This window comes from Apodemus sylvaticus, chromosome 19, assembly GCF_947179515.1.
Source record: "Apodemus sylvaticus chromosome 19, mApoSyl1.1, whole genome shotgun sequence".
Classification (NCBI taxonomy): domain Eukaryota; kingdom Metazoa; phylum Chordata; class Mammalia; order Rodentia; family Muridae; genus Apodemus; species Apodemus sylvaticus.
In genome coordinates this window covers 42,708,828-42,720,869 of record NC_067490.1, presented here as the reverse complement: position 1 = coordinate 42,720,869, position 12,042 = coordinate 42,708,828, and the positions used below count along the sequence as shown (strand labels likewise).

Here is a 12,042-nt window from a genome sequence, read left to right as displayed (position 1 = left end):
TCCTTGTCTCTGCCCTCAGAGAGTGCCTGCAGTTACAGAGGGACCATTACTCCTGTCTGGCATTCACGCGGGGTCTGGAAATACAAATTCTTTTCCTCACACTTGAGCAATGAGTATTTTAAGCACAGGGCCATTTCCCTAGCCCCACTGTTAATCCACAGTACTCAGCAGAGGCTCCTCTTCCCTGAGTTTAGACCACCTGGGAAACCCAACTAAAGGCGAGAAGTGGGTTGATGGCCTTGGAGTCAAGGATGCGTGTGTCTATTTGACGTGAGTGTGGTAACACTGGTGTGGGCCAACCTTGGATGAGTCACTGGGTCTGGGTATTGTTTCTACAGTTGGTTCTCAGCAGTTTTGAGCGGTCATTACATCATACACGCACTGAACTGGCAAAGGTTCCCCAGGTTTCTGTTGTCTGACTTTGTGTTTCTATATTGCAATATGCTTGGTGATTCTCACCTCATGTCTGTAAAGAGGAAATTTTGATGAAAATTGATTTTGTTTGTGGTAAGCGATGGGCAGTTCTTTTCGGTGCTCAGGACCAAGGCCAGAGCCTTGCACAGGCAAGGCAAATGTTCTACCCTTTAGCTATATTCCAGCCCCAGGACAGATCCCCTCACAACAACTGCTGTTAACTGCCTAAACCTGCTGTTCTATATTATATATAACACTGGGTCTCGTAAGAGCTGGTGAGCGGGAGTTCAGGGGTTCAGACCATTATCACCATGGTAGGAAGCATGGCGGCACACAGGCAGACATGGTGCTAGAGAAGGAGCACAGAGTTCTACCTCCAGATCAGCAGGCATCAGAGAGAGAGAGAAAGAGAGAGGGGGGCTAGCTTGAGTTTCTGAAACCTCACAGCCCACACCCAGTGACACACTTCCTCCAACAAGGCCACAACTCCCAATAGTGACATTCCCTATGGGCCTGGGGTGGGGGTGGGGTTGTTCTTATTCAGTGACTGTTTATACACTGGGCCATGCTGCTCTAGAACTCCGGAGAAGACAGGTGGGTAAATTTTCAGCAGAAGCTATTTAGTCTTCCGCCATATCCTTGGTCAGAGCAGGGGAAGGCCTTCGGCCTCACTTGCTGCTTTTGCTCAAGTTATTCGGTTGAGGAGAGTTGTCTCCATTACTTTTCTACAGCTGTGACAAAGCACTGTGGCCAAGGTAACATTTAATATTGGGCTCACCGTTCCAGCGGATTAAAGCCCATATCCATTATGGTGGGCAGCATGGCAGCACGGTGCTGGAGCCGTCTCCAGCTGAGATCTTATACGTTGAGACGACAATCACGAGGAGGGGGGGAGGGGGAGAATTGAAAATGGCGTAGGCTTTTGAAATGTCAAAGCCCACCCCTAATGACACATTTCCTCCAACAAGACAACATCCTCTGTCTTAGTTACGGTTTCATTGCTCTGAGGAGACACCATGACCACAACAACTCTGATAAAGAAAACATTTCATTGGGATTGGTTTGCAGTTTTAGAGGCTTAGTCCATTATCCTCATGGTGGGGAGCGTGGTGGCCTGCAGACAGACGTGGTACTGGAGGAATACCTGAGAATTGCAGATCCGAAGGCAGAAGGAAGACAGTCTCTGAGGCTCCAGCAAACTCTTAGTGTTGAACTTCCATAGAAAGAGAAGGAGGGCTGGAGACATCGCTTATAGAGAAAGCACTTGTATGAGACCCTGGATCAATTCTCAGCCACACTCGTACAAATCAAAAAGGAAATTCTTGACTCGGTGATGAAACAGACAGAGAGTAAACACTCCATTTAATAAGGAGGAACGAGGAAACAGGAAAGAGAAATTGGACCCAATTAAGACCTAAGTAGACAAGACATTATATCCTATAGCTTCTTGTCCAGCACACAGAGAACAGAGGGTCAGGAATTGACTGGTGTGACCTGGTGTTGGCCACATGTATGCATACATTTTTCCAATCCACTTTATTAAGCATTCAACCTCCCATCTATCCCACCATGTATAAGAGGTGGGGAAAAGAAAAGTTATTAGGACATGGGGGAAGTAGACCTGTTTAGGATTAATTCTTTTAGAGGCTGAGTCCAATCTTCATTGTCAGGATATCAGCAGTTCAGTCCAGCAGCAATCAGCACACACTAATCAGTAGCTTCAGTCTGGTCCGCTCAGCTGACACCACACATGAACCAGCAGCTGCAGTCCAATCGGCAGTAACTGCACATGAACCAGCAAGGACAGTTTAATCCTGAAGAAACCGCAAGGCTCACCAACTGGCCCAAGGCTACTGAAGCAGCAAGAAGCCATAGGAACCTCACAAGAAGTTCTTTGGCAAGTTTCTCTCTATGACGTAACCACAAGCGGGACTCAGCAACACAATGTAAAGCGAACCAATACATGAGTGTTGTTAAGGAAGAATAGCGAGGCGGAGCAAAGCAAACCAATGCTCCAGCTCCCACTGTCTGTGGCTTCATATTTATATTCCTTTGTCACAGGTCCTTTCATGTGTCTGCTTTAGCAAAACATCCTTTCACCTGTGTTCCCCAGCAAAACGGCAGTTGCATAACTGACTTTCCAAAGAACCCAGAAGTTCCCACTTGTGACTCACTCTTGGGTTGACTTCACATGCTGCTCACGGTTTCTCCTGACAGGTATTTCATGCTCTGGGAATCTGTTGTTCATCCCACTTGGCGAGAATAACCACTCTCACAGCCAAGGAGCTAGAATTGAGGCAGGGGCCGTGCTCCAGTCACAGCCACATCCTGGGTCACCTGTAGGTAGGTTCTCCCCAAGAGTGCAGTAAGGAGACCAAGCTTTCAACACTGAGGTCTCTGGGAGACATAAAGATCCAAACTGTGGTAAACATCTGAGATCACAGGCATTGTGAACAGTTGGAAGGGTATCCCCATACTGAGAGGAAGTTGGCACAGGGCCAGTGAAGTTGGCACAAGGCTTGGTGGGTGAAAGTGCCACCTGTCTGTGAGTGTATTGTTTTATGGTTGAGGGCCTCATTTGATTTGCATATTTCTAAAAATACTCAACACAGTGCTCCCGAAGTTAATGTAGCTAGGTTCCTGAGAAAGATTACGATCCTAACCCAGGGTTATGGCTTCCCACAGCTGACGGGGTTCTCTGCTCTCTGCCAGGTCTCATCACTTGCAGAAAATTCTGACCTGGGAAGATGTACTCTCCTGAATGCAAACACCCTCTGAGCTTTTAACCTGTTGAAATATTACTTAGAGAAAAAAATGAGCAAGAAATGACCCTGCTTGTTAAATAAGAGAGAATGAAAAAAAGAAAGAGGGGGGAGGGAGGGAGGAAGGAAGGAAGGAAGAAAGAGAAGGAAGGAGGGAAGGAAGGAGGGAGGGAAGGAAGGAAGAAAAGAGGGAAGGAAGGAGGGAGGGAAGGAAGAAAGGGAAAGAAGGAAGGAGGGAAGGAGGGAAGGAAGGAAGGAAGGAGGGAGGGAGGGAAGGGAGGGAGAGAAGGGAAGGAGGGAGGGAGGAAAGGAGGGAAGGAAGGAAGGAGGGAAGGAAGGAAGGGAAGGAAGAAAGGAAGGAAGGGAGGGAGGGAAAGAAGGAAGGAGGGGAGGAAGGAAAGGAGGGAAGAGAGGGAAGGGGGAAGGAAGGAAGGGAGAGAGGGAGGGAAGGAATGAATGAGGGAGGGAGGGAAGGGATGAATGAGGGAAGGAAGGAGGGAAGGAGGGAGGGAGGGAGGGAGGAAGGGCATGACTGGTCCTGGGTATGGTGGAGAAGAGGAATATATTGTTCGATAGCCTGAGGCAGAGACATCTGCTAGAGTCCAGAGTGGACAAGCGCAGACTGAGCTGGGCCATGTGAGGAGGGGGTCAGGGAAGAGAGAGAAGAGAGGAGCTGCTGACAAGGGGGGAGGGCTGGGCCAGATCATATAGGGAAGGGTTGCAGGAAGAGCAGCTCATCCTCTGGGCTGGAGAAGTGGAGGATGGGGGCAGGGGTGTGCCAGCCAGGACCTGTAACAGGGGAGGCTGAGGCACGCCGGGAGAACCTGATACCCCGTCCATCTTGATGTTTAATACTCAGCTGTTTGTCCCGGGCTTGAGATCTAACACTTGCCATGTAAATAACATGATTGAAAGAAATAATAATAATAAAAAAATACAGGCGGCTTTCGAGCTGCATTCCACGCACTCGGTAGAAAACCATCAAAGGCGTTGCACAGTCACCATGCTCACAAAGGTCCCTACGAGTCTCCCGACGCTGACGAGAACAAAATCGCTCTGTGAAGTCTTATTTTCGGGTGAGAATCAGTTACATGACACCACTTTTCACCTTGGCGTGCAGAACAAGCTGTGATAGGAGATGTGTTTATCGACAAGAATCAGGATAAAGCGACATTCTGCTTCTGCCACGCCCAGAATCCATAAACGCCACGAGAAAGGACTTAAGGTATAAAGTCTCAAACCCAGGGGAAATTATTTAACATATCAAAGTGGACTGGGCCTCCAGGTCATCTCAGCATCCCTTAGTCCCCGCCTGTTACAGGGTGTGGCTATATCTCATACGCATGGTGACATGGTGACACATCGGTGACACATCCCACGCTCTACCCTGAGAGCTCCAGCCCCGGGGCCTGAGCTGCCCTTCCCTATATAATCCAGAGGTTTTGGTTCCATCCCTCTCTTTTGTTCCTTTGGTCTCTTGGCTACTGCAGCCGGTTCCCCTCTCTCCCCTCTCTCCCCTCTCCTCTCTCCTCTCCCTACATGGCCCAGCCCAGTCTGGCTCTGTTCACTCTGGACTCTCCCAGATGTTTCTGCCTCTGGCTATGTTCTCTGTTTTATCTACAATAAACTTTCTCCTCCATCGTACTAGGAGGAGTCATGTCCTTTTTTTTCCATTTCTTTTTTATTTTTATTTTTTCATTCAAAGGGAAAACAGAAATGCTTGCAGGGACCCTATGAGGGCAGAGGTCTGTCTGTCATTTACGTCAATAAAATACAGAATGATCGGAGCAGAAGTCTGGCATCAGCTCCAGGCCGCTGCACACACATGCGTTGCACACTGTATAAAGTGAGGGTATGCAGCATACTCAATCCAGGGTATGGTGGAGGGGGAGGTTTCTATTGTAGATATGAGGGAGAATGCAGCCAGAGGCATCTGGAAGAGACCAGAGCAGAAAGAGAAAGTAGTACACTGAACAAGGGCAGCAGAATGGATCGGGCCATGAGAAGAGAGAGTGAGGTGGGTAGGAGAGCAAGAGAGGAAGAGAGGAAGACCAGGAGAGGGAGAGAGAGAGACAGAGACAGAGAGAGAGAGACAGAGAGAGACAGACAGAGGGAGAGAGAGAGACAGAGACAGAGAGACAGAGAGACAGACAGAGAGAGAGACAGAGACAGAGAGAGAGGCAAGAGAGAGACAGAGGCAAGAGAGAGACAGAGAGATACAGAGACAGAGAGAGACAGAGACAGAGAGAGACAGAAACAGAGAGATAAAGACAGAGAGAGACAGAGAGAGAGAGAGGCAAGAGAGAGACAGAGAGACAGAGAGACAGAGAGACAGAGAGAGACAGAGACAGAGAGAGAGAAGCAAGAGAGAGACAGAGACAGAGAGAGAGAGGCAAGAGAGACAGAGACAGAGAGAGACAGAGAGAGACAGAGACAGAGAGAGACAGAAACAGAGAGAGAGAGACAGAGAGAGAGAGAGAGAGAGAGAGAGAGAGAGAGGCAAGAGAGAGGGGGCGTAGACAACGCGTGCTGAAGTGGCAAGATTATATAAGAATGAAAAGCTGGGGGAAGGGAAGCCCAGGAGTTGGAAAAGTTTAAGGTAGGGGTGGTGCAAGAAGAGCCACGGGTGCCACCACAGCCGAGTGAGCCTGGAGGCCAGCATGCTCTTTGGTGTGCTGACAGTCAACCTCGATTGTCCTCAATTTCTTTTGGACCTGATACATACACACTTTTTTAACAAGGACTAGCTCTGTGTGTAAGGTTGCTTGCCACCAAGCCTGAAGATCTGAGTGATATCGCTGGGGCCCACAGACCTCTGACAGACACACCATGTCAGGTGTGCACACACACGCACACATATGCAATAAATAAAGTCATAAAGTCATTTAAAAAAACCTCAATGTAGCCGGGCGTGGTGGCGCATGCCTGTAATCCCAGCACTTGGGAGGCAGAGGCAGGTGGATTTCTGAGTTTGAGGCCAGCCTGGTCTACAGAGTGAGTTCCAGCACAGCCAGGGCTACACAGAGAAACCCTGTCTTGAAAAAAACCAAAATCCAAAAAACCAAAAAAAACTCAATGTAAAATTAATAAAAAGAACAGAATTACTGTACACTGTTCCAAGTCTCTCTAATATCTGGCTGAATTGAAAAAAGTTGGATTTCCACATTTCAATCTATAGTAATAGCAACATAATAAAAGTCACAGAAATGGAAAACAAAACAAACAAATAAAAAAATAATCTACAATGTCTTAGACAAGCACAGTTTGGGCCTTGAAGTCCCCTGGAAAGAATCTTTAGCTAGCTCCGATTTATTTATTTATTTTCTTTCTTTGTGTCCTCCTTAAATGATCTGACTTCAAACTGGAACAAAAAATAAATCTGTTAACTGCAAATTTTCTGTATACTGCTTGCCAGCTCGATGCGCTCTGGAGTCAGCTAAGATGCCTGCGGAAAGGTCATTAGCGACCCTTCCCAGGGTGGGAGGCACCTTCCTTCAGTTCTCCAGACAAAAAGAAGCTTCCAAACCTTCCAACACGCACGCGTGGACTGAGGTCCAGGTTCTTCCCATCTGTTCAGTACCAACCAGACTGGGGCTTTTGAGGTTTCCAGCTTTGTGAGTTGAGCAACTACTGAGTCCTCAGGTTCTCCAGCACAGAGATGGCCGTGGACAGACCACCCAGCCTCTGCCTGAAGACAGTTTTGTGAATCTTCTTATATATATAGTCTATCAGTTCCATTCCTGTAGTGAACCCTAAAATATCACTCTCAAGTTAGCCTGCCATAAAATTCAATTTGCAGGCTGGAGAGATGGTTCGGTGGTTAAGAACACTCACTGACTGCTCTTCCAGAGGTCCTGAGTTCAATTCCCAGCAACCACATGGTGACTCACAACCATCTGTAATGGGATCCGATGCACTCTTCTGGTGTGCCTGAAGACAGCTACAGTGAACTCATATAAAATAAATAAATAAATAAATAAATAAATAAATAAATAAATAAATAAATAAATCTTTAAAAAATAAAATAAAATTCAACTTGCTTTCTAGCTACTCCCAAATATCAAATTAAGAGGCTAATGAAGCTCTAAGCGTTTACAGCTGTTTTTTCATCTCTGCCAACCAAGTAAACAACTTCCCACACTCTAGATCTAGGAAGATTCTTGTAATGCCATTTCCACACCCAAGCTGGTGGGAACAATCTAGATTAGTACAACTAGTCTTTAGTAAACTTTAGAAATATAAGTGTAGACGTCCAGGGAGATGGCTCACTAGGTAACGTACCTGCCGCAAAAGTCTGGAGAGGGAGGGCCCCAGTAGCTTTCCTTAAGAAGTTTAAAGGGAACTGGAGAGATGGCTCAGCAGTTAAGAGTTGGCGGCCCTTCCAACGGACCTGAGTTCAGTTCTCAGGATGACGCTGTGCCTCACAATTGCATACAGCTCCGATTCCAGGGGATTGGATTTGTGATCTGATGATCTCACCTGAATTCTGACGGCACTGCCTGCCCTAAATCTACCTTAACCCTATTTACAGATGTGTGGTTCACAGATCACACATCCAGGAAAACATTTATTTTATTTTATATTTTATTTTATTTTATTTTATTTTATTGTTTTGATTGGTTTGTTTTTCAGGACAGGGTTTCTCTGTGTAACAGCCCTGGCTATCCTGAAACTCATTTTTGTAAACCAGGCTGACCTCAAATTCACAGAGATCCTCCTGCCTCTGCTGGGATTAGAGGCGTGTACCACCATTACCTGCTAAAAAGAAAACTTTTTAAAAATTAAAATAAAGTTTTAAAAGCTGAGTGGTGGCAGTCCACCTGTGTAATTCCAGTCCAGGCAGGGAAGCTCTGCGTTGAGCTGACCGGACAGACTGGCTCTAACAGAAGGGCTACGTGCTAGTGTCCCAGTGAGCCAAGCTCAAATGAGAAAAGCTATGGTAGGAGGTGTCCGCGCCTTACACACAAACGCATACCTCGAATGTGTGCCCACAAGTGTGAACGCACATATACATGCTGTGCCTCACACACACCGGCATGATACAACTCGTATGTTGTGTGACCAAAACGGGACAAGAACAATACATTTTAGCAAGTGAATGGGAGACCAAAGCAGGAAGAGTAGTCCTTGTAGGTTACTGGTTCTGTTTGCAGTTAAGACAGTTAAGATCAGGTTCCAGTTGTTTGTTTGACCTGTCTGTGCAGGACGCGCTTGATCACATGTGGGAGGGAAGTAGGTGAGCAGGAAAAACATCAGCATTTATACTGCCCGACTGGGTGTGGCAGGACACACGTATGGAGGAAGCACGTTAGAACACACGTGCTGGATTCATGTGAGACGTAAGTCAGTCAAGAGGTAACTCAGAATGTATGTTTGGGCCTGATTGGGCCTCATGGGAAATGGGATGAACATGACTTGTGGTCATTTCCTGGGAACCCAGGGAAGCACCTAGCCAGAGTCTGTTATCCTGGCCAGTAATTAACTAAAGTTTGTGTCTTAGTCAGGGTTTCTATTCCTGCACAAACGTCATGACCAAGAAGCAAGTTGGGGAAGTGGCTCCATGAGATCCAGCTGTGGGGCATTTTCTCAATTAGTGATCAAGGGGGGAGGGCCCCTTGTGGGTGGGGACATCTCTGGGCTGGTGCTCTTGGGTTATAAGAGAGCAGGCTGAGCAAGCCAGGGGAAGCAAGCCAGTAAGAAACATCCCTCCATGGCCTCTGCATCAGCTCCTGCATCCTGACCTGCTTGAGTTCCAGTCCTGACTTCCTTTAGTGATGAACTGCGATGTGGAAGTGTAAGCTCAATAAACCCTTTCCTCCCCAACTTGCTTCTTGGTCATGATGTTTGTGCAGGAATAGAAACCCTGACTAAGACAGTTTGCTTCATATTTGGTTCAAGTTGTCCTGATCACCACCCAACAATAATAAAACCAAGAGTTAAAATGTATAGCCAGTGACTTGCTGCCTGGCACTGGGCAAGCTATTCTATATTATTTATGCCCTAATTTTTCTATCTGTAAATAGGGTTAAGGTAGAATTAGGGTGTTTGTTGTGAGATGGTACACATAAAAACATACACATCACATTCAACAAATATTTGTGGACAGCGAACAGAAAGACAGGCCAAGGAATATCAGGTATGGACAATGTGAGGACACGCAGAAATTTTGTCATGTAAAGAGTGGCACCCCTGACCTCCCTCCATCCCCTAGATAACCCGGGCAGGGAGCAAGAGTGTCTACCCCCAAGTTTGAGCTTCTACCCCCAAGTTTGAGCTGGTTAGCTTTTTTCAACTTGACACAAGCTGGTCACTTGGGAGGGGACCTCAGTTGAGGAAGCACCTCTACTGTGGCGTGTGGACATGCCTTTGGGAACATTTTCTTGATAAGAACTGAGGTGGGAGAGCCCAACCATCTGTGGCAGGTGGCTGTGGGTGTGTAAGGAGACAGGTTAGGTAACCAACAGAGAGCAAGACAGTAAGCAGCGGTCCATGGGCTTTCTGCTCCAGGTTCCTGCCTCAGTTTCCCTCAGGCGTGACCTGTAAAGTGTAAGTGAAATATTCCCTCCTCCACACTGCTTTTGCCATGGTGTCTACCCTGGCCACAGAGATCACTAGAACACGGTTCTTGGCCCCTATTTTTTTTTATAAGGATTCCTCTGTTATCTCCTTGCTTTCTGAAGTTTGGAATACTTGCCGTTGTTGAGACATGATTTGAGCTGAGGTTCCTCTAGCGGCCCAGTGTTATTCAGCTGTTACCAACACACAAATATACAACTATGTAAGATGCAAGGCTCCTCCCACCGTACCTTCACCCACTGTCCCCTCCCCTTTTTAGAGTTGTGTTCTTTTAAATCCATTAGGGAAGTTGCATCTATAACAGTCACGTCCTCTGATGCTCCTTCAGTGGCTGGATCTGTATCTGAAATGCCTCAGCTGACGTCACATGGATTGGAAGCAGTAACCGCTGATCAAAGCGACACAGGTCTTGACCATGCACTACTCCGTTTCGTCTTCTCAGGGCGAATTTATTTCTGAACATCTGTCGGTCCCTGAGGACAGCGTCTTCACACCTCTCCAGACTGCCATCTACAAGGGTCACTTAATGTTGAGGTCTAACTAAATCCAGAAATTCAAGAGGACTTTAGTTTGGCCCATCAAACAAGGAGCTGGTTTTAGAACTAGAGGTTTTTTAAAAAGGAGTTGACCAAGGTCAAGAGCTGTTGACCGTGAAAATAACATGTCTTGGGGTTGGGAAGCTCGGAGGTAGAACGCCTCAAAATGTCTCCACTGTTTCTTGCTACACAGTCCATTTCAGGTTTGTCACTGCTTCTAGCATTTGGAATGTGGAATCCTTGTTCTTGGCCAGAATTTGGTGGTAGTACTTTTGCTTTCTCTGCGACCCTCAGTTGCATCCAGGTGCACCCCGTTTAGTACTGCTGCTCTCTGCTTTCTTGGCCACAGTGAGAGAAGGAGGCACGGCTACTTTGCTCCCCTGTGATAACTACCGGTTGCTGACAGGCGCTTTTACAGTTCCTTAGCAGAACATGCTAGTAAGGTTAGAGAGATGCAGGCAGCTACAAGCTTCGTTTTTTTTTTTTTTTTCTTTTTTTTTTTTTTTTCTTTTTTTTTTCCAGGCAGGATCGATGTTGGCCTCCAACTGGTCATTCCCCTGCGTTAGCCTCCCAAATGCTGGAATTAAAGGCCTACCTGTCTGCCACGTTTTAGCATCTTCTGTTTCAAAACTGCCCTTCAAAATCTCTCCGCCATTCGGCACCCATCAGTCAGCTGGTGTCTGCAGTTCTGCTAGGCGAGATGCTGCAGCCCAAGAGGAGACAAGCCATCTCCCGGGTAACCAAGTTTCGCTTCCAGCAGGAGACCCCACCCTCTTTGGGTGGATCCTTCTTCGTATCACGTGATCGCACTGGCTTGTGCAAGACAGGGCTTGAATATCTTCCTCTTGCAACACAGGCATGGTCGAAGTCCAACTTTCCTTGACCTAAATCAGAAAGGTTCCTGGGGGCAAGGTGGCAGTAGGCGGAACCTCCCGGGTCTAGAAGGACGCGAGCTCAGAGCTCCGGAGGGGGCTGCCGAAAAGCTCGGCAGCGGCAAAACCAGTAGCCTGGAGTGGTTGCCAAGCTGGAGCTGGAAGTGGAATTCCGTGGGTTCGGGGCCGCGGCTGCTGGGCAGCGCCTCCTCCAGACCGAGACCCCAGCGCAGAATGACCAGAAGGCGGTGGCCTTGCGGCGGAGTGGCCGAGCCAGGAGTGTGCTGCGCTGGTTCTCCACCGCGGTCCTGTATGCCGCCTTCCTGGGGCTGGTGAGAGCTGGGGCTGCACCCCTCCCAGGCTGGGGCGCGAGCCTCCTGCAGGGGACCTGCCCTTCCCAGCTGGACTGTCACCTTCGCTGCCTGCATGTTGTGTGACTCTGGGCACTTCAGGCTCATCAGCTATCTCATGGGCGCTGTTTTAATCACTGAGGGTTGCTGTCCAGTTCGAAATTGATCCTACTGTTTTCTAACCGCAGCAAACTTTTCCTAGCATCGCCTGGGTCTGTAGCCACCGCTCTCTCACTAACTACACAATAAACTGATTTTTTTCCCCCTAGGACTTCCATTTTCTGGGTGGTCATCCACTTGGGTTTCCTAAGAGGAAAGCGGCTTTTTCTTGGTCACACGGGTGTTTTAGCGGTAGAGCCCGAATGTGTCTTACTTCACCCACGATCCTATTGAAATCAATCCTGCTGCACTTCAGACATTTTTTTTAGAGCAAACTGTCACATCGGAAGTGCCTTTTGCCAATCTTTGTGTAAACTGTGAAAATTTCCCTGTTCCTAGGTAAATGTGATCCGGGGAAGTTTGGAGGTTCGGT

The 12,042-nt window shown here is 47.7% G+C and overlaps 1 protein-coding gene across 2 annotated transcripts in view; it reads left to right on the top strand.

The window, feature by feature from the left end:
- LOC127669397 (sodium-dependent glucose transporter 1C-like) overlaps positions 1–12,042 on the top strand; it is a 120,416-nt gene that overhangs the window by 41,690 nt on the left and 66,684 nt on the right. The window contains exon 1 of one of the 2 annotated variants that reach the window (XM_052163234.1): positions 11,467–11,492. The exons of the other annotated variant lie outside the window; for it this stretch is intronic. The gene's annotated coding sequence lies outside the window, so the exon portion shown is untranslated. Of the gene's footprint in view, positions 1–11,466; positions 11,493–12,042 lie in introns of those variants that run through there. 2 annotated transcript variants of the gene reach the window in all.